This window comes from Terrapene carolina, unplaced genomic scaffold (genome assembly GCF_002925995.2).
Source record: "Terrapene carolina triunguis isolate 2854851 unplaced genomic scaffold, T_m_triunguis-2.0 Scaffold262, whole genome shotgun sequence".
NCBI lineage: Eukaryota > Metazoa > Chordata > Testudines > Emydidae > Terrapene > Terrapene triunguis.
The window spans coordinates 5,789,945-5,812,165 of NW_020664613.1; the positions used below are offsets into that span (position 1 = coordinate 5,789,945).

The following is a 22,221-nucleotide window of genomic DNA, read 5'->3' on the forward strand; positions in this document are numbered from 1 at the left end:
GGATAGGACAAGAAGCAATGAGCTTACATTGATTCTATGATAGCCTCTAATTTTGTTGGTGTAAACAAGAAAAGTTTGGTATCTAAGTGCTACCTATTGTGACTGCATTTTATTGCAGGGGCAAAACTGTGACCCTGCAGTGTTGGAGGCCATCTCTGAGTCTCAGGCCCTTTGTCCCTTTGTTTTGAACTAGAGCTGATTTGGAGTTTTCCACTGGAATGATTTTCCAACTGAAAAGGCAGTTTCTGCAAAATCAAAATTTGGGTGGGTTTGACCTGAATCAGAATATTTTATGTTTTGAACTGACCCAAAATGTTTACATTTTGAATTGGTTCAACATAACGTTAAACTGCAGTCCCTATCATGGCACATTGTGTTACGGGACTTGTACATCCAGCTGCTATTCTCTCCTATGGTCCAGGCTCCCTGGAGGACTATATCTACCAAAAGACAATGCCTTGATTTCCCTTTGACAGAGCTGTGTGGGGCCTTCTGGGAGTCACATGGGTGCATTATGAGAGATGTGGTCTGGCCAGTGAGCCTGGCCCAAAGGAGCAATAGAGCCCTCAGATTCTCATGCTGCAACTCCCGAGGCAATACACCACAATAGGAAAATGCCATTTAAGGTTGAAATGACTCCAAACAAAACCTTTTGGGTCATTTCAACCAATCAAAACAATTGGTTGAAATGGATTTTGGGAATGTCAATCAAACATGTTGAAATGAAACATTAGGACACTTCTGAATTGACATTTTTTGGAAATTCCATTCATCACAAAATTTGGACATTTCAACTTTTTGCCCCAATTTGGAATGAAGACAAATGTTGAAATGTCAGAATTTCCCACAGGACAAAAATTCCAAACTTTGCTCAGCGCTATTTTGAACCACTTGGAATGGTGAAAAATGACTATTGTCTTTATCACCAATTTCCTTTACAATTTTGACAGCTTCTGCCATGTCATTTTCAAAGACTCCTCTTTTCCCAGGAGAATAAACCCAATTCCCTTAACTGTATGTCACTGAGCAAACCAGATCATTGAAACCTGGTCATGTTTTATGTTGTAATGTACGTTATATCTTCTACAAGGCTCTCATCTGATACCCACTGAAGTCAATAGAAAGACTCCCATTGACTTCAATGGACATTGGATTGGGTCCCAAGTCAGTATTATTATTATTATGGTTACTATTTGTATTACCATAGCACCTAGGAGCCCCAGTCATATAGGCCAGGACCCCACTGTACTGGGCCCTGCACAAACATAGAACTAACTTACATTCTAAATACAATTCTATCTGTGCAACATGGTATAAGAACTCTTTTCATGCTCTGACAGAATGGACCATTGAACCTGATTTTGCTTTAATCATGGAAAAAAGTAACATTCCAGGTGAGAGGGTTTCTTGAGAAACTGGATTTATCCATTGTATGAGCTCATTTAAAGTAATGCCCACACATTTCCACCTGTGTTCTAGCTATACAGATAAAGAAACTCTCCCACGTTAAGATGTGGGTTTTAAGTTGTATATTATTGTCTTAAATGCACTCTTTTAGTTTCTTTTTCACTGTATAACACTAAACATGAACAGTAGGTTTCAGATTTAATTTAAAATTACCAATAAAAAGAGAGAAAAGAAAATCACATCTTGAAATACAAATACTTGAGCATGCATACAACCTTCTTGCATTTATTCTTCCCTTTCACATCTAAAGCAAAATGATTTTTGTTTAAAGACCTTGGGTTGCTGGTAAAGAGGTATCTTTGAAATCATGTATTTCACGTTCTTTTAAAGAGAATCTTTAGTGTTCTCAAAGCAGATTTTATGAATATTTCAAGCTTTGGTTTTCAGTTAAATTTCATGAAAATAATAATTAAAAAAAACATCACCACAGCTTTCTGCATATGCCTGCTTCAAGGATACAGTTTCTTTAAATTGTTGTCACTCTGAAAATGCTGCTTCCAGCCTTTCCACCAAATATTTCCTGTCAAATGAAGAGAAGATTAATTAGTGAGTTAAGAATAAACGTGCAAAAACAATGCATGCAAACATTTGTTCAGACTTGGAATGGGTATTTGCTACAACCATGCTTACAACCTTTGCTAGAAATGAGTTTTGGTTCATACCGAATGAATGGCTGCAGTTTGCACCGATACCTGTCATATGTGACGATCAATGCATAAACAAGAATATTTGCTAGGTATTTGACTGGTACTTATGAGAATCCGTGTTCAGTTTCCATCCTGGCTACAGACTTCCTGTATGATCTTGGGCAACTCACTTAGGGTCTCTGGGCTAGATCCACAAAGGGACTTAGGCACCTGTCTTCCACTTTAGATGCCGAAGTCCAAAATTTAGGACTCTCAGGCTAAGCATTCCCTTGCCTATCTTCCCACCAGCGCCCGATCTGGTAGGCTTTCTTAGAGCACGCCTAACCCGCACAAAAACAGCACTTCAGTTCCTCATCTGCAAGATGGGGATAATAATATTTCCTCTGTCTTTGTAGATTGCAAGTTTTTGGGGGCAGGGACTGTCTCTTACTATAATCAAGTCAATTATTATTTATTGATTTGTTTGTGTTGCGAGAGTATATAGGAACCCAAGGCGTGGTCCAGGACCCCATTGTGCTAATCACAAACGTAAGAAAAAATTGGTCCTTGCCCCACAGAGCTCACAGTCTAAGAACTTTCGGCAGTAAGTATGTACCATGCCTAGCCCAATGGAGCCCTGATCTCAATTGTGACCTCTAGGCACCAGTGTAATTCTAAAACTAAATGATAGCTATTTGCATGTCATCAATGCTTATTTCGTTTGTGTGGTGTTTAAAAATACCACTCCTCCATGTAATTCTGCTGTCCAGTCATCAACCCTGAATAACAAATAATTGTAGAGAATAGCGTATGTACAGCTGATAGGCTGAATGTTGTGAGTACAAACCATACGATGAAGACATTTGGGAAGACCTTTGGGTACTTTATTTGTAACTCCAAAACAACCCAGCTGTCATTAGGAAACCAATGAACCAAAATTGTAGTAAGTTACTAAGCACCCTTACAAAAACCTACTTACCCTCTCAGGGAAGACTTAATTTTTTTACTAACAAGTAACCTGTCTTTTGTTTTTCCATTGTAATCACCATCAAGGTAAAGGGTGAGTGAGTATTTTCAGAACAGTTTTGCAATATGAAAGGCAAAAAATGGACGGAACTAACGTTATGGCAATTACCCTTTGTTAAATTATCTGACTCTAATTAAAGGAGAAGCCAAGTGCTGATACTTCAGCAGAGAAAATATATTTCATACTTACCTAATCTGAGATTAGGGACAGGCTCATTTTGCCTAGTTTCAAACCCACTTAAACACTGTTCATCGAAGTACTTATAGGGTGGTATATTCAAAAAGCTACAGATTTCCCCTCCCCTTCCCAGTAATAGTATCATTGCTGATACTCCTTCAATGAGACTGTCAATATGGCTGTATGAGCTACTTTCCAAAAGGGACCTGTGGCTTTAAGAGATCTATAAGTGTCCAAACTATAGCGTTCTTTGGTTGGATGTGTGAATGCCAGGAAGTTCCTGTTCCAGCTCTTGACTGACTGGATTACAGCTCATTAGGAAGATGTTGATCTGGATTGGAGAGCACATGGAGAGAGAGGTTGTGCGTGTAGTTTGCTTTGAGTTGCTCTGCAAGGCTCAGTTCCAGTCACCATAGAGTTGCATCCATGCTGTGTTCATATTAGGAAACATCTAGATTCCAGTTTTTTTGTGCAAAATGGAGTCAGGATTGGTTGACAGTCCCACAGCATGCCGGCCAGAAGGCACTGGATGTATCATGTGCATATTCTAAATGCATTGGGCATCCACCTGCTACACTGAGAACTGAACGCAGAGAACTAGCCTACCTCATCTTAGTTCATTGTATATCTAACACAGCTGGTCTAAAACCTAGAACAATGTTGTGAAAATGTTGACCAGCTCGAATTCTAATAATAATGAATCTGAACTTGCAAACACTTATGCGGATGCTTGCAGGATCTGGCCCTGTATTGGTTGCATATCCTTTTTATGCATAAACTGGGTCCAGGTTAGGATTTCACTAATAAAATAATTCCAGTAGCTGTGACTGGAGATGTTGTTTACTTATTGTTACATTGTGGAGAAAGAGCCCAAGATTAGTGGAGTCATCAACACAGATTATTTGGATTTTACAAGCTGGCAAAGTCCCTAGAACACAATCCTTACAGCAGAGCCTTCTGGTCCTTGTGCTGCTCTACCACTGAATTTTTTCCAGACTGGTTCCCACTCCTTCTATTTATAAATGCCTTTTCCTCCCCTGACGTTCCCACTGGTTCCAGTCGACTGTGTTTGTCCTGCCAGGCTGAATAATAATGACTACTGTCCACTACACCTAACTTCTGGATGATTGTGTCCTATCCAGCAGAGTCTCCCTGTCAGGCTCCGGCAAGTCTGCAGGCACAAAGTCCCCCAAAACAAAGACAAGTATTATGTGTCTTCCCCACTGCTTCTTCCTTATTTACACCACTGAATGCTGCAAACCAAGCATGCAGCTGTGACTCTGGCATTTCCTGACTTTTGCGTGCTAAACTGTGCAACTTTTATGTTCTCTTAATGGAGCTATGTTTCATTACAACCATGTTCAGACACAGCGTTTTTTAATCATCTATATATTCAACAATGTTCATTTTGAATAGATAGTGCCCTTTTCCCCTGTTCCTCACAGGAACCTCGGATTTGTCTTAGAGGATTGGACCATTGGTCCACCTGGTTCAGTATCCTGCTTCCATCAGCAGTCAACACCTGATGTTTCAGTGGAAAGCAATGCTCTCCACGCTGCAACTAGCTAATTAAAATATAACACTAATTATATTTGCTTTCATGTTCTACCAGAAGCCCTGAATATGAGTGTTAATGAGACCTGTTTATTTTTCCCTGACAGAAGGCTTTTGGGCAGGAATTTTCAAGGGACCTAAGGGAGTTAGGTACTCAATTCTCATTGCCTTTCGCTAGGAGTTAGGTGCCTAACTGCCCTTTGTTCCTTGCAAATCTCCCCCCTTCTTCCTCATACATGTAGGCCAGCAGAACACCAATTCTCATTATGTGGAATATGTTTGTTGAATTTTTGAGGCGTTATTTGATTGAGATATAAACTTACATGTCTGTAACTTCATAGAAAAATCAATAGCATATGAATTAAAAAGAGAGCTCCCAGCAGCCATGGGTACAAATTGGCCCAACTGGAGGGGTCTGAAGGAAGGCCAAACATGTAGCTAAGATGGAGAGTGAATGTCTTTTCACACTTTCTCAAATTAAAGGGACCAGGAGAGGGTCTTCAGATCAGTAATGAAGTCACTGAAGAAGCAAAGTAAATGGGAAAGACTCTCACAGCTGAATTCTGCATGGTACATCTGTTCATCTATATCCCTGTATCCCAGCAGCAGACAAAAGAGAGAGTTGTTTTCTAGCAAACTGACCTTCCTTAATTCAAATAAGAAAGAAAATTGGAGTAAAAGAAAAAAAATCATAAGACAAGATTTTAAAAAATTGCTGCATGACTGCACAGTGAGACCAGATGGCTGCATGAACTGTCTCTCTCTTACACATGGGCCCATGGATAATGAAATAAGATTCACACTCATCTTCTCTATGAAAGGTCCTCTGTGTCACAGGGGGGTTTGTTACTGTGTGTTGAGTATGAAATAGATGCCCTTTGTCAGACTGATGATTAACTCACAAGCTTTTGCTGATCATTCCTCCTACATACTCTTTTGGAAATATACCCCAATTTGTCCAAAAATGGATTGCCTGGTTATGACCTTTGTTGGCTGTAAGTCTTCAAGTGCTAAACAGAGAGGCACATACAGTTTTCTGTGGGAAGAGATCTATACAAAACTCTCTTATCCAAACCAACACTGGAGACGTTTTGGCTGTTCACCAGTTCTGTTTCTTTTGCCTTCTCTTATGGCTTGTTTCTGTTTCTAGTGCAAGGTTATCCCCAGAGTCCTAAGCCGTGGTAGCCCCACCACACGTTCATTTCATTTTTTATCCCCACTCATTCCCTTCCTTAAAAGCCTCCCTGCAACATTTTCAACTTGGTCTAAAGGAAAATCAAAATGCACCATTGAAACTGGAGAATGTTTAAACCTTCCTATTTTGGAATACACATTGAAACCATTTGATAGCTTGTACTCATCTCTCCCTAATCTCAGGGGAATGTCTGAAACATAGAGATGATAATAGGATTATAAGCATTGGCTGAGCTAGTCAGCCACTACCAAATTATCTCAAATACTTTTACACATAGGGGACTCTACAGTATTTCTCTAATATGGATGGCTACTGTGTGCCATTCCTAGAAGCAACACAGCGCCTCTGGGCATGGCTTCGCATTGCTAACAAATCACTTTCCTACCCCGCAATCAGGGCCGACGAGAGGGGGGGGAAGCCAGTACAAATTACCGGGGCCCGGCTTCCCCCCCCTCGTCAGCCCTGTTTAGCCGGTCCGCCCTTGCTTGGGGGCCTGAAAAAAATTTTTCACCGGGGCCCGAACCCGCTCTCAGCGGCCCTGCCTGCAATGCTCATCTTGGAAGCAATACTAGCATTCTTAGCTGCTTCCAAAAGTGGGTGGCCAATGGCACAAGTAGTAGCATATTGACTTGATCCACAAACTTCTGACCACCCTGCTTTTAGAGGTGATAGGTTTTTGAATATTTACAGTGAAATCCATGCCCCGTTGAAGTCAGTGGGAAATTCGCTTTTAACTTTAATGGGGCCAGGATTTCACCCTTACTCTTTTCACATGCATTATATTCAGCACCAGTCCTGTTGGACCCGTGAATGCTTTGTTTTGGAGGAGATTGAGTGTAGGAGCTTGCTTTATTTGTGTTCTCTTTCCCATAAAATATCCTCTGGTGCAAAATTTAAAGTCTCTGATTAAGGGAAAACCAGGTTAACAGAGGAAGTGGACACATAATGCCCTAATGGAAGTTTGCAGCTCAATTTAACAATCGCTCCCGGGCTAGAGAGTCTAGCAATTTGAGACCCCAGGCAGCCAAATGAGTTACAAAGATGATTCTCCATGTGTGGAAATGAAGGATGACACAACACTGTACAGCGGAGTATTTAAATAATACATAACTATTCAACTACCTCTGTTTAATTATATATCCACTCATGAAAAAATTAGCTAATGCTGAGTTAAGGGCGTTATACTGCATAATCCATCAAAACAAAACAGAAAAAGCAATTAAATCATTCACTATCCCATCTACAATCCACTCCTCAGTTACCGTTCGCAGGTTCAGCTACCTCCCTTCCACCACCTGCATATTTCCATCTGCCTACTGGGCAATCAGCTCCAACCATGTTTATCAGTTATGTGTTCATGTGGTTTAGGTGAACAATACAGGAGAGGTGTGGGTTTCATGAACGATTTGTGAGTAGCTCTGTATGTAGTTTGGTGTCAGGGGTATAAATAAAGGGAAGCATAGTGCCAGGCTGCCAATGGTGACTGCACGATATGGTCGTTTGTAAAACATTAGTGAATGTGCGTTATATGCCATTAACGAGCCTCTTCAAGTGGGTGTTAGTTTTTAGTAGAAAGTGTTGCAGTGAAATCTACGTCGCTGTGTGAGTTGTTGCACTGTATTTATTGGGGCACTTAAACCTGTACGTGGATTCTTCACTCTGAGGGCATTGTGTGGTGCGACAACAATATCATGGGGTGCCCTTGATGCACCAATGCTTTGGTACAGAGACACTGGGCTCTTCCTGGGCACTGATTCCTAATGGGCCAAAAAATGAGGACAAGCAGCATAAGGGTGACACAAAGGGTTGAGAAATCCTCTGGCATGGTGGAGTTTTCACCTACCAGCAAACCAGTATAGCCTGCTCCACTGACTCCTCCCTTCCGGGAGTGGGAGGGGACTAGAGTGCTTTCGTGCTCTAATCATCTCTAGCTAGTGGATAGCCTTGCTGTAACCTGTGGTTACAGGTTGAGCCAAGCAGAGGATCAGGCAGCTGTAACTGGCTACCTAACTGGGCAGCCTCACCCTCCGAGGCACAGAGTAGATCTCAGTTACAGAAGAGAATCTGGCCCATAATCTCTTCTTGGTTTGCTGCTGAGTTGTGAAGCAGCCATTTGCAATGAAATACTTGTTACAATAAATCTATTTATGCTTTTCTAATGCGCCCATTGCCATCGGACAGTATTTAGGCATGGTTGAGAATATATATCCATCCCTCCCACAATTACATCACACTCACAAGCGGGAATTGCACCTGATGTTTGTCTCCAGGAGAAAAGCTAGTATGAGGTCATTGTGCAGCTGAGGGAAGTTTGTCAGAAATACCCTGAATGCTGCAAGGCTCTTGCTCATTCTGGATGAGGGGGCTCAACATGTATCAGTAGCTAGAAAGATCATATGGTGTGAGTGAGGGTTTCTTGACCCTGCCTGGATTTCTGCAAGTTTCAGGGAAGCCAGTAGGCTGCTCTTTGTTAAGATGGCATTGATGATCTTGGCCAGGAGTGACCTCGTGCTCTACTCTGGCTTTCACCAATCATCAGAAGCAAAGGTCTAGTTCATACTCGGTAGTATGTCTCCCGTTGGTGGTTTGAGAACCTCCAGCTGTATGATAGGGGCATACTCTCTCAGTGGGGATGTATTCACCATCCACTACCCAGACATTGCCTCAGACCTCTCTGGGATTTGGTCAATCATTCTCCACAACACAGACTGAGAACAACTAATGTAAATGCAGAAAATGTATTGAAGCATCACAAAAGGTGTTGGGTTTAAAACTCAGTCATAGAAATTTGGAGCCAGAAGCAATTTTTTTGACCATCACATTTTGAAAAAAATCCTTTAGTGACTGGTTTGACATGAGCCCAAACATCTAGCAACTGCTCACTGACCCTTGGAAAATAATTTATAGATCTCAGTCACGTTCCTGGTAGAGTGACATATGTCTCCAACACTCAACTGCTACCCTTTTGGAGCCTCGTAATGTCAAGAATTGAATGGACATATGAATAGAGAGAATAAACTTCCTTCTCACAACCTGTATGTGGTCTCTGTAGGTCAGGTGACAATAGTGTCGTGTAGAAGCATGCACTGCTATTGTGTCTTCTTTACCTATTTGAGCCCTGATCCAAAGCTCAATGAAGTCAATAGAAAGTCTACTGTTGACTTTACTGGGCTTTGGGTCTGGCCTTTTGTGGATAAAAAGAGGCCTTCACTTAAAAATGGTGTTAATCTGGCACTTTTAAAGACAAATAAATTAACTTCAAATATGTAACTGTGTACTGGAAGATGTTAATGGCTGCGATCAAGCATGTCTTTGATTTATAGGCAATCACAGCCCTCATTAAAGCTGATGGGCATGCTAACTACACTTCATTTAGGCTAAATGGAAGAAGCAATTACACTCCTTTTATGAAGTAAGATAACTGGAGACAACAGAAGCCACTGCCCAACGTACTAGGCCACATGCAAGGCTGATCACTAGCTAAACTATGCAGGCCGAGGGATTTCCCTGGGGACTGATTGCTCATGCAGGGGCTGGGGCTTTGATTGGTTGTAGTTGTGTGTGTGTGTGTGTGTGTGTGTGTGTGTGTGTGTGAGAGAGGCCTAAAGCATTGAAAAAGTGAACAGACAGGAAGGGAAGCAGTGTGAGTGTGATTATGAGAGGAAGCCAAGAGAGAGTTTCTTATGGGCACAAGAAAGGCAAATTTGGATTCCTCAACAAGGAAACTGCCTCCAGTTGTTTGCTCTTACTGTGTTCGGGGAAACGGGACTTTGTAAATAAATATGATTGCACCAACGAAATACCCGCTTCATGTCAACAATTTCTCCTTCTAATGTAAACAAGTGTGCAAGGCCCCAAATATTGGTTAACAGCTCAAGCCAAGAGGCAAGCACAGCCATAAAGTAAAATGAGGCATAGAAATGTGAAAAAAAGAGGCTTTTATAGTTTAATATGCCCTATATTTTTGCTTCCACAACTGAAAAACAGCCTTATCATAATAATGGAATTAGACAAAGATTCTTTTATCATATGCTTTAATCAGCGTTTGGCATTTTGAAAAAAAATAAAATAAAACCATACAAGATACCTAAGGTTTAAAAATCAATTAGCCACTGATCATGTGCAGTAAATGTCTTCCACACAAATGTCACTGGGATTTTTAGCATGAGAATATAATGCTCATGTGCATTACATAGGAACTTTGCAGCTATTACAAATGGGCCCATAAGGTTTGTTGCAAACTGCATTGACTCTGCTGGTTTTATTAATCTGATGTCATCACCCATTGCTGGGCCCTGCAGCATGATTTAGTGGCAGGTGAATGAAGATGGATCTGATCTTCATAGATTGTGTTTTAAAACATAAATGCATTTGTGCTTTCCAAGTCTGCACAAGCTGAGCCAAATTCTGTTGTCATCTTTGTACCGTGATTGATTTCAGTGGTTTGCAAACATAAAGCAGAGGACTGTATCTTACCCTCCTAGGGAAATACCTACCGAAAGGTAAAAAGTCTGTACAAAACTCAGGGCCTGTCTAATTTCCCTGAGAGGGGTTGAATTGTGGGGAAAGAATAGAGGTTTGGTCCAAACAGCAATAATGATTGAGCCAAGTTCCATTCAGAAATTTAATGACAAAGTAGAAGACAGCAAATCCTCTCTGGCTTCTCCTCTGTCTGTTGGAGTTCCCATGGTCTCAAGCCAGGGAGTTTAGGGGGAGCATGCCACTGCTCCCATTGCACAAGTTTATTTCCCCTTTTTATTCTCAGCTGGACTGCCTAGTGGAGGGTAGCACACAGTCCAGAATTTGGTTTACATTCTATAGATGATTTAGAGCCCAAGTTTGTACCAACATATGCCCAAACATCTCCTCATAAGTCAGTGGCATTTCACAATGCCTAGATGGGTGCAGAATTTGGCTCTTGGATCCTTATTTATTAATTAAATCTTTGCAGTTCACATTTAAATAAATGATAGTGCAGGCAGCAGCAGCATCTACTTGCACTGTATTAAAATAATGAAAGATTTTGCAGCAGATATATATTTTCAATTTGGAGGACAGAAGAGCTAGAACAACACATGCGTCTGTGTGTTGCCGCTTAGTTGTGACACTCAGAGATTGGACTGTAGCATTAGAGAGACAGGTTGATGTGCTAGGGAAGATCAATGAATCTGAGAGGTTCATTGATGACAGATGGCTGGTTTCAGACTCCGAAGGAGTGACAGAGTAGGAGGAGAAGCAGCTGTGAGCAAGTTGCAGGATGAGTGCATTGGAAGCACAGCATAGTGCAGGAGAAACAGCCTTGTTCCATCAGAAAGAGGAGGATATAAAAGGCAGAGGCTGGGTAACTGTGAGAAGAGGTAGTAAAGAAGGAAAGAAGAGTGATAGACACAGGTGTCATATCAGTACAGTTTTTTACTGTACTGATATGACACCTATAAAAAAACTATAGTTTTTTAACTGTGGACAATTCAGAAGACAGGGTGGTACAAAATGATGAAATTAGCAAGGGCCAATCTGCAGCGGAATTAAATCAGAGAAGTGCTGATAGCAGCAGAGTTGATGTTGCGGATAGACATGGCTGCTTTTAAAACACCAAAGACTAACAGAAACAACAGGACAAAGCGGAGGTGTCCGGGAAGACAGACTAAGGATTTTTAATAAGTGGGATAGGCCAGGTCAAAAAGCTTAAGGAAAAGCCTGTGACCATTGTGCATGTTGAACTAAATGAAATGAAGGGAAAATATCCAGGCATTGTCTAAAGAGCCTCACACCTCTTTACCGGATATTAGAAGAAGAAAGCGACATAACTGTTTTCTGATTCTTGTTCCCATAGCTAGATTCATAGATCTTGGGTGGCGATGTGAGAGGTTTGGGGAATTACAAACAACAAAAAGGAAAAGCAGAATGGCAAAGGAGAGATGGCCGGTGTTATTCCCCACCCTATGGGAGCAAACAGATTGGCCACTAATAGGGAAATGTTCTGGGTTTTTTTTTTTTTTTTTTTTTTTGTTTAGATTAGTGGTGTGGGCGGAGAAGAATCGAAAGGGGGGAGTGCATAGATCTCAAGGTAATGTATCCACTGATTATCACTGTAGGAGATAATGAGAATGTAAAGCAAAGGTGGGAGGAGAAAATATCTTCCAAACAAATGCTGTAAGCATGCTAATAGGGTCACGAAATGGAATCATGCATTTTCAAGGATAAGCATGATGTTCCTGGAACTTCAAAGACAAAAACATCTGAGAATTTAATACCAAGATGCAAAGTTTACTAATGGGGTTAGACAACCATCTTCAGTCAAAAGGAGGATGGCAATATATTGAGTCTGCAGTAGGAAACAGCATAAATATTTTGGCTGTCAGAGTGGAGACAGTTTGAACAGCAGCTAAGTAAGAACAATAAATGCAGTCATGCTATTCCTGGATGTTTCCACAGCCCCCCAGGGCAGGCAAAGAAAGTAGATCAGGAAATGTTTTTACAGATAACAGAGACCGGTAAAACAGCTAGAACATTGATCATGAGGGATTTTAATTACTCAGATATTGATTGGGACAGCAACTATGCAAAAGCTAAGAAGAGGAATGGTAGAAGAAGTAATGTAAGATTGCCATCTCCCACAGTTTGTCAAACAGCCTAGTGTACATGGTCTCAGGCTATACAGGTCCTAGTTCTAGGAAATGTGCCAACTCTGATCAATTAAGTTGAAGATGGGGAGTATTTAGGATCTAGTGACACCATGTATCATTAGAATTGAAATACTGTAGAAAAGGCAATACAAATGGTGTCAAAGCAAAAAAAGTTGTCATGCAATTTAACTGAAATTTTATCATGTTTTGGGAACATAATACAAAAAAGAGAGGGATATTTAAAAAGAAACACAAAAGGGGAAAGCCTAAACAAGGAAAATGGTAACCAAGGCTAATCATTTCAGTGATCCCTGGCTGGTAGAGAGGGTCAAGTGAGAGCCACAGACATTCGTATTTTTGAACAGCCCTGATACTGCTCTAAATTATAGTGAACCCCAAATCAACCCCGGCGGTCCCGCTGATTAGGAGCAGGGAGCAGCAAGTGGTTTAATGATACCTTTACTCCCTGACCCCTTCAGGTGCAATGAGTGATGACCTGGAGCACCTGAGAATCTAGCCTAATATTTCCTCCAGCAGTAATGAGCTGCAGAAATAATTTTGTACATAACAAAATTACAGACCCAAAGAGAAACTGGTCCTCACCTCCAAAACAGAGCATAAAATAGGGTTTTAATTGACATTAGGAAGTAGCAGCATCTAAAAAGAGAAAGATTATTGCTGTTTTTTAATCTGCACAGAAGAGGAAGATGGTGAAAAACTGCCTTACTTGGGGTAAGTTTGCTATATCTCATTGGCTAACAGGACAGTCACCACTCTAGTTCCCAGTCTGTCCAGTGAGGAGTTAAATACTGCAAGTAGCAAAAGGAAATAGCTGGTAAATACCTGACCATTCTGAACCCAGACACAATATATGGTTCAGACATGAATGTCTGAAGTTTGGAAAGGAGTATAGAAATGAGTGACTTATGTACAAAAAGGTACTGTACATGACAAACACCACGGAGGCTGTACAAAAATACAAAAAGCTACTGTGCAGCATGACAAATTCAGAGTGATAACTAATGTTAAGAACGGAATGACCTGGCATGGAGTTTCTAGAAGATAACGCATAAGATAGGACCTGGCTCAGTGGGTTCAGCTTAGAAAAACAAAGGCAAGGAGAGCAAATCAGAAAGTGACATTGCCCAACAAGTTGTCTTTTTTTAAACTTTTTGATTTGTCAAAAATTAAAAAATGTCATTGTTGGGTTGACTGGAAAACAATTCCCCCCTTCCATCTTTTTGGAATGATCAGTGAATCAAAAAATCCATTATTCACACAGCTCTAGTCATAATATAGTTAGGACCCAAGTGTGTTGTAACTAGGTTTCCTACCAAGACTAATTGTCAAGTAACAGGGATAAGCTTTTATCTTCCAGTTCCACATGGATGTTCCAATCTCACAAGAAATACTAGAGTAACCAAATTAGAAGATCCCATACACAAAACAATACCAGGAAGAATCCTGTCAGTTACCCATTTCTCTGTGGATATTTTGGTGTTGGGTGTCTGCCCTTCTCTATAAATATTCATAGATGCATTCATTTTTTACCTTGCCAGAAGATACATAATCAGAATCGAAACCCCACACCCAAAAAAATCCCAAAGCCTTTGGAGTTGAGTTTCGTTCTGATAAGTGCCCAAAAGTGTGGATAGTTCTGCAAACCTCTCGAATCTACAAAATCAGGCTGCAAATGCCATGAGAATAACCTTCCTTGTACTATTTTGGAACTTCCGGTTCTAGTAGAGGCAGTAAATCTGATCAACAGAATCATTTATCTCAACATTTCAGAACCTTGGGAAAGGTATGGTTCCAGTTCAGTTCTAGAAATAGGTGAAAGTTTAGTGGTTTTTCTATAGAGGCTTAACCGAGTTTGGATGGTGTTTCCATTGTGGCTTACCCATCACTAGCATGCCCATAGCTATAGTTATGTACCAAATTCTGGCTGGGCTTCCCACATATATGGGAAAATAGACAGCTAGGAGAGGAGCTACAATGAGCCTCTATTATAATCTGTATGCTTCTTCCAAAACTCACAGAAATGTTATTCTACAGGCCATATGTGAGTCCTCCATGCACTGAGACAGAAAGGCATTCTGAGGCAGGCCTTAAGGAATAGGGAATTATTTCCCCAGGCTTCAGCAGGAAACCCCCTGATCCACCTATGCCCATTCCTTGTTCCCATTTCTTCTTCACCTTTCAGGAGAATATTGTATGGGTTGCTGATTGTGAACCCACAGCCAGCGAGAATACAAATGCAAAATGAGATTGCAGTTTCAGCATTGATATGCTTCTCTAATGGGGAAAGAAGCTGAAGATAGCCAGAATTTGGTTCCAGGAGTGAAACAAAACAAAAATGACACTCCCAGCCACAATCAATAAATAAATTGATAATAAAAAAGAAATGGGGAAAATAGTCAAGTTCCAAAAGGGGTGTATGTGAAGTATTAACAATGACCAGGCCTAGAAATTGAAAGCATAGAACAATGACATGGCAAGAACAAGTGAAAAATAAAGTCAGATTGCACAGGAAGTTAAGATAATAATCAGAAATGATTCAAGTACAAAAGGAAAAAGAGGTCAGTGAAGGAGACAGTGTGGTCTCTAAGACATGGCAAGCATGATATATTGACAGAAGAGGTAGACATTGCTAAAAAAATGTAATAAAATCTTTACCTTGGTGTGTTCACATAAGAGATGGGGAACACCTGCCAGAAGACATACATTTCACAGGGGAGGAAGAAGAAATACCAAAGAAAATCAGAAGGCTCACACCAGTCTGCCCCATGTCCTTTTGCTAAATGTGTCTGTTTGATTTCTAATTAGCGGTTTAAGCAAGACACAGTGCTCCGTCAGAAATGGTAATAGAGATTTTGAGTTTCTATACAGAAAGTGTTAGGAAGAAAGCGAGAAGTTGGGATGAAATCAACAGGGATGAAGCAATGGAAGAAAAGGACACAGAGAGAAAATGTAAATTGGTCAGGCTAAGAAAAATGAATGTATGCCTAAGGGTGATGCATGGACGCTAGCAATACATTCACGGTGTAGGAGAAAAACGAATGAAAAAAGCCCATGCGGATGAACTGGGCAGTGCAGAAAGTAATCAAGCAGAAGAAAGAGGCCTACATAAGGCATGAGAGAGGAGAGACATGGCAAGGTAAATGCTCCAAGCTGAGGCAGTATAAAACAATGATCAGAAAAAAACACAGGCAATACAGCTTACACAAGAGGCCAGAATAAAAGTTTCGGAACCCATTCTCGAGAATAACTCACATAGAAAGAGGAAATGCAACATGTGGAGTTTTATACTCAATTTTCTGGATTGGGTTTGATCGCCAGAAACAACCTGGAGGCATTCATACTGTAGCTCATCGCCTCCACAATGCTGCCTAACTCCACCAGTGCCTGTTCTCTCTTGGGATCCTGCTACTGTGATTCTCCCAGCTGTTGGGGGACATTTCTACAGTTTGATGAGGGCAGCATCTTACTTCAGGACAGCCATAGGCTGTGTTAACTTCTGCTGGTCTCCCCAGGCTGCAAGATCAGGAGGTCACCCAGTTCCCTACGTTGCCACCTCACACCCTCATCTTGCCCCTGTCAATCTCTTGGAGGGACATACTGTGATAAATATTGGAACCACATGCAATATCTTTGGGGACCATATTGTATTGCTTATGAATAGTTTGTATATCACTGAGGGCCGGAGACTGTATGCAATTCCAGGGATGAGCATTGCTCCTCCAGCGACTAAAAGAATAGGAGGTGAGTAAGGTGAATCATTCAGGTTGTAAACACCTCCAGAGGGATACCATCTGCTGGGGAGGCTTGTGTATACTGGTTCAAACTGTGTTTTCCAGAGGCCAACAGACAAAGAAAAGGCTTTTGATATAAAAGGGTGGGTTTAAACTCTCTGAGGGCCTTCTTTCTGATCCAGCAAATGACACCCTGATCCAGTCTTATGGGACCCTTTGTCCAAGTGGGACCACAACTCTTGTGGAAGGGTTGGAAAGGCTTGATCTTCTAGGGCCCCATAAGACTGATGGTGACTCTTGGTAATCTGTTAGCATGTGTAAAGGAACCTTAGGAAGGAAAAATCAGTTTCACACATACAGAATGGGAAGAGACTGTCTAGGAAGGAGTACGGCAGAAAGGGATCTAGGGGTTATAGTGGACCACAAGCTAAATATGGCCTGGTCTACACTAACACCCCAATTCGATCTAAGGTACGCAACTTCAGCTACGTGAATAACGTAGCTGAAGTCGACATACCTTAGTTCGAATTTACCGCGGTTCAGACGCGGTCCACACACGGCAGGCAGGCTCCCCCGTCGACTCCGCGGTACTCCTCTCGCTGAGGTGGAGTACCGCAGTCGACGGCGAGCACTTCCTGGTTCGAATTATCGCGTCCACACCAGACGCGATAAATCGAACCCGGAAGTTCGATTGCCAGCCGTCGAACTACCGCGGTAGTGTAGACAAGCCCTATGAGTCAACAGTGTGATGCTGTTGCAAAAAAAGCAAACATGATTCTGGGATGTATTAACAGGTGTGTTGTGAGCAAGACACGAGAAGTCATTCTTCCGCTCTACTCTGCGCTGGTTAGGCCTCAACTGGAGTATTGCGTCCAGTTCTGGGCACCGCATTTCAAGAAAGATGTGGAGAAATTGGAAAGGGTCCAGAGAAGAGCAACAAGAATGATTAAAGGTCTTGAGAACATGAAGGAAGGCTGAAAGAATTGGGTTTTTTTTAGTTTGGAAAAGAGAAGACTGAGAGGGGACATGATAGCAGTTTTCAGGTATCTAAAAGGGTGTCATAAGGAGGAGGGAGAAAACTTGTTCACCTTAGCCTCTAAGGATAGAACAAGAAGCAATGGGCTTAAACTGCAGCAAGGGAGGTTTAGGTTGGACATTAGGAAAAAGTTCCTAACTGTCAGGTGGTTAAACACTGGAATAAATTGCCTAGGGAGGTTGTGGAATCTCCGTCTCTGGAGATATTTAAGAGTAGGTTAGATAAATGTCTATCAGGGATGGTCTAGACAGTATTTGGTCCTGCCATGAGGGCAGGGGACTGGACTCGATGACCTCTTGAGGTCCCTTCCAGTCCTAGAATCTATGAATCTATGAATCTTAATGGTTTTTATGTTTTTCTCTGTAATGCTTTTACATTCAGAATAAATGTGCTTGCTTGGAGCTGTGGTAACTTGTAATGGTTGGCAATACACTGTTCATACCCCCCAAGAGAGAAAGCAAAGCACAGGTGTTGGCCTTTAGGCAGACCAGCTTGCTAAGATGTCAGTGTAAGTCTTTAAACCCCTCAGTCAGAAGGGAGTGGGACAAGGGCCCCTGCCCACAGACAGATGGGTCTGTGTCCTGACTGGACACTCCTGGACTAGTCCCCAAGGGAGGGATAAGGGATATGTGACACAATCATACTGCAGAAGTGGGACTCAGGCCTTCAGGGATACAGGTTCGCTTCACATACATGTTGAAGAGAGCATTGGCCCCTACGAAAGGTTTCAAACAGGTCTCAAAATAGTGAAGGAGATAGCAAGGCTTTTAATGGATAATTTATTGAAAGGATAATAGTCATTGCTTACAAAACTACGTGAATCCCTTGCCTTGGTGTATCATCCACTATGATCTGGGGGAGAAGAGGGGAAGAAACCAGGAAGCAACAGACATATGTTTCCCTAGAGGAAAAGAAGGAATACTGAAAAACTTAGGACTGTGCCAGAACAGGTGTAAAAGAAATTAGATCCCCTCAAGACAGACAAAACTTGGCGGTCATGCTAGATTCAGCCTAGATTTCTGAAGCAAAAAAAGAGCAGAGGTAGCATTAAAATACTTACACTCAAAATCCTCTTTGGAAACTAGAGGTTTCTGCTTTTCTGCCAAATTCTGTTCATTGATAGTTACCCCACCCTGCACCATTAGTCTATTTCACACATCTGTTGTGTCCTGACTACCTTGTGAATTGTGAGTTTTCCAGGGAAAGGACTGTCTTCTTCATTACTTACCTATATAGTGCCTTGCAGTAAAAGGGCCCTGGTCCTTGATTGATGTTCTTAGGCACTACCATAATATAAACTGATAAGAACAGGTACTACGCTTGATCTGAGCTCATAGAGAGCCGAGAAGCTACTAACTAACTAACTAGAGATACATCCAAAACCCCAGATCTGAACAACTTAAGTTGTGGGCTGGAGTTTGCAAAATTATGATCTGGGTCGGAATTTTATGTATTGTATAGTATTGAGGTGAGAGATTTAAATGAGTAAAAGAAGAGTGCAGATAATTTTGGTGGAGTCAGATACTGGCCTGAAGATAGTGATGAAATGGACATGGTGCAGTTGGAAACAAAACCCCTCTAGTCTCAACAGGCCACAGATTAAAGAATGTGTCTTCTTAAAGATTTTTATGGAGAAGTGTTTTAAGAAATGATTTGAACACTGAGTGCCTGTGTTATGAAAGCCAGCCACTGGCAGCTGGTGGCTAAGAGAAAATGACTAGCACTCCACTCCCTTTTTCCTTTGTGGCTCTTCTGTATCAAGAGCTTGTAGAAGGAAAGTGAGTAGGATTAGTTCCCACTCCAGTAGGCCTTTTACACTCTGAGCTAGTTGCAAAGGGAAACTGACTAGAACTTTGCACTTCTAGTTACTCTTCTTTTGCAGCTAACCCCTGGTAAAGAAGGGCTAGGAATAGTCCTAATCAGCTTCCCTCGGTAGCAAGGGATAAACTTTTACATATCTAAATGTGCAGAGGGAAATAAACTAGAATGCCAATCTGTTTCCTTCTGCAGCTTCTTTTAACTAGTAAAGGATTACTGCTGCTGACCCTACAGAGAGAGGAAAACAAGGAAGAGAGGGAGAAAGAACAAAAAAGGAAGAATTCTCTGTCACTTCCCAGGGGGCATTGTTACAACCAGTGCAAAAGGCTTGGGGAGGGGCTGGGGCTGGGGCAAGGCACCTGGGTCTAGTACTGCTAGAGATGTTAATAGAGAAATAGCTAAGGCATAACTGAGGCAACCAGAATAGTGCCAAGAGACAATTATAGTCTTTAAGGTGCCACCGGACTCCTTGTTGTTTTAATGATAGGTAAAGACAGCCTAGGGACTTGGTGTGGAGAGTAAGGGCCTGATCCTAAGCCTATTGGAAACAATGAGAGTCTTCCCATGGACTTCTGTAGGCTTTGAATCAGGCCTTAAGGGAGTATTTGATTCCCAGTTCTAAGGAGAAGAGAACAGGGAGTGGAGCTGCTACAAGGCTATATGATAACTGAGTCAAGTACTGGAGGGCTGGAGACGTACTGTTCTATGAGTACAAGTGTTAACTCAAAGGAAGGGCAGACTCAGATATATTGGACTGCCTGTATCCTAAAATATCTGACATTCCTATGTCCTTATTATAATAGCCAGTGCTGCTCTGAGTAGTAGAGTGGCTGACTATTCAGTCAACACTGTCGTTGTAAACATGTATAGTGCAAACTGGAATGCATCCAAACACTCAGGGGCAACTTCTTCTATAGATTGAAATTTTTTTCTGCCCAGATTCATGAGCCTTGTTGTTGTGGTGGTTGTTGTTATTGCTATTGTGAATCTAACAGACGTTCCACAAAATGCAAGGGCAATAATTGTCTTGCAGCGGTCAGGTGGTCAACTTTTCTTGAAACATACATCTTTTGGTTTGTTGTTTCCATTCCCTTCCATGTGTTACTGCTATTGTACAATTGTTTTCAAATGAACACTTCTTTTTTTAATCTTAAAATCTTTAAGGGCTCTTTTATTATGATGAACTTTCAGATTCATCTGTTTGAATCATTCTGTTTCACCCTTGGTTCAGACAGCCGTCTGTAGAATAAAAAGAACATCTATGTAATGTAAAAATATTTATGGCAAATTAGAGTGCTTTTGTACTTGCTTTCACTGAGGACGTGGAAGGAAAATGTGTTTAGCAAGAATTGGTGGATTATTAAGTAGTTTTATCTCTGCTCAACATCTCTCTGTAAATAAGTCAAGGTTTGCTGCAACCTTTTGCAAGTGCTGGAAACATTTAAACCTTAAATAATGAAATGCTTTGAAGGAAGCCTATCTTCCTACTGGAAAAAAAAAAAAACAGACAGCAATTTCTAAATTTAGTTAGAGTCCATAACAAAAATGGTTGTTTCTTGCTTTACTTTTCCTCTTTAAATAGATTGATAATTTGAATACAAACCTAAATATAAGATGTAAGGGATATTTTCAAGATATAAATCATACACTGTAGTTAAAACATATCACCTTATTTTGTCTATGTAACACTGTACATGTTTTGAAACAAAGACCTGTGTTAAAATTGACCCAGGTGAAGAAAAATTGAAACAACCACAAAGTAAAGTGAACCATACTGGGTATGGTTATTGGCCTGCTGGAATGCCCTTTGAAGTCAATGGGAGACTTTCCATTGGGTTCAATGGCCATTGGGTCTAGTCCTTACCTTTCCCACGTACCGTTTCATTAACATGAAAGTAAATACACCATCCTCACAGAGGAAAATATAAAACAGAGTTATCATAAATTCCAGGCAGATACAGACTAACACAGCTGCTACTCTGAAACCTGCATATTTTTATATTCTGGGTAGAAATTATTTTAAAATATAATTAAAATAATTTAATTTACTTTCCCTCATTTATGTTGTGTGTGTGTGTGTGTGTATTTCTCAGCTTGATCAGTAAAACACGATGTTGGTAAGTTTCACTTTCTGTTATGGAATCAGTATGAATTTCTGATTCTCAAGCAATAGTATGGAGCTATTGTGTTTGGATTCCAAACACTTTCAGGGAATAAAAAAATCCCAATTTCATTTAACTTTTCTTTAAAAAAAAAAAGTATTGGAAACATTTGTATTAGGTTTTGTAAAATCCTTTTCTTCTAAAATTACAAAATCTAATTTTAGCCCGATATTATTTGAAAATAGACCTTTATATTTCAGTTCGAGATAAACTTTTATTTGCTATAGAGATCTAAGGACAGATATCATTTGTTATACAGAGAAACTGTATTAGAATGAATGTACCTGAGCTGAGTATTGGCAATATTTGAACATGGACCAAGCTTTTCCCCACTGAAGGCCATTGTTTGGTCTGAAATAGCGTGATAGATTCATAGATTTTAAGCCCAAAAGCATTAAATCATCTTGTCTGACCTCCTCCTATGTGTCACAGACCATTACATTTCACCCAGTTACCCCTGGATTCAGCCCATAACTTGTGTTTGACTAAAGAATATATTTAAGAAAGGCAGCCAGTCTTGATTTGAAGACATCAGGAGATGGAGAATCCATCACTTCCTTTGGTAGTTTGTTCCATCACTGTTAAGAAATTTGTATCTAGTTTCTACTTTGAATTTGTCTGGCTTCATCTTCCACTACTGGTTCTTGTTATGCTTTTCTCCACTAGATTAAAGGGCCCTTTAGAACCTGGTATTTTCTCCCCATAAAGAAACTTATACACCGTACCTCTATCTTCTTTTTGATAAGCGAAACAGATTGAGCTCTTTAAGTCTCACACTGTC

The 22,221-nt window shown here is 40.9% G+C and overlaps 1 pseudogene; it reads right to left on the bottom strand.

The window, feature by feature from the left end:
* Positions 1 to 18,663: 18,663 nt before the first annotated feature.
* LOC112125343 lies at positions 18,664 to 18,813 on the bottom strand (annotated as a pseudogene).
* Positions 18,814 to 22,221: the final 3,408 nt, after the last annotated feature.